Below are 698 nucleotides of genomic sequence, written 5' to 3' on the forward strand. Positions count from 1 at the left end.
TTTTCATGCTTTGTATGTAAGCCCCGCCCCCTGAGCTGTAGAATGGAAATCTGCCGTCGGCCATTTTCTCTGTTGCTCTTTTTTCCCATCCATCCATCCATTTTCTTGTCCGCTTCGTCCCTTTCGGGGTCGCGGGGGTGCCGGAGCCTATCCCGGCTACTGATGGGTGAAGGCGGGGTTCACCCTGGACAGGTCGCCAGTCCGTCGCAGGGCCTCAATCACACACCCAGTCACTCTCACATTCACACCTAGGGGCAATTTAGAGTCACCAATTAACCTATGAAGCATGTTTTTGGACGGTGGGAGGAAGCCAGAGTCCCCGGTGAAAACCCACGCATGCACGGGGAGAACATGCAAACTCCACACAGAAAGGTCCCAGCCGGGAGTCGAACCGGGGCCTTCTCGCTGTGAGGCAAGAGCGCTAACCACTGCGCCACCGTGCAGCCCCTCTCTTTTTTCCCACCACTGTTAAACACCGCTTTGGAGAACTTCTGAGATACAAGGTAATTTGTACTCTTTATGTGTTTGGTTGCCATTGTAATTAATAGTTAGTTTATTTAGATTGGAAGGGATATATATATATTTTTACTTGACAAGCAAAAAACTTTTCTTGAAAGAGCTTGTGACGAGATGAAAAAGCCCGCGCTAATGCTAATACTAGCTCTAGCTATTGTTGTTAGCTAAAATGAGCAAAAGAA

The sequence above is a fragment of the Oryzias melastigma genome, linkage group LG3 (assembly GCF_002922805.2).
Source record: "Oryzias melastigma strain HK-1 linkage group LG3, ASM292280v2, whole genome shotgun sequence".
NCBI lineage: Eukaryota > Metazoa > Chordata > Actinopteri > Beloniformes > Adrianichthyidae > Oryzias > Oryzias melastigma.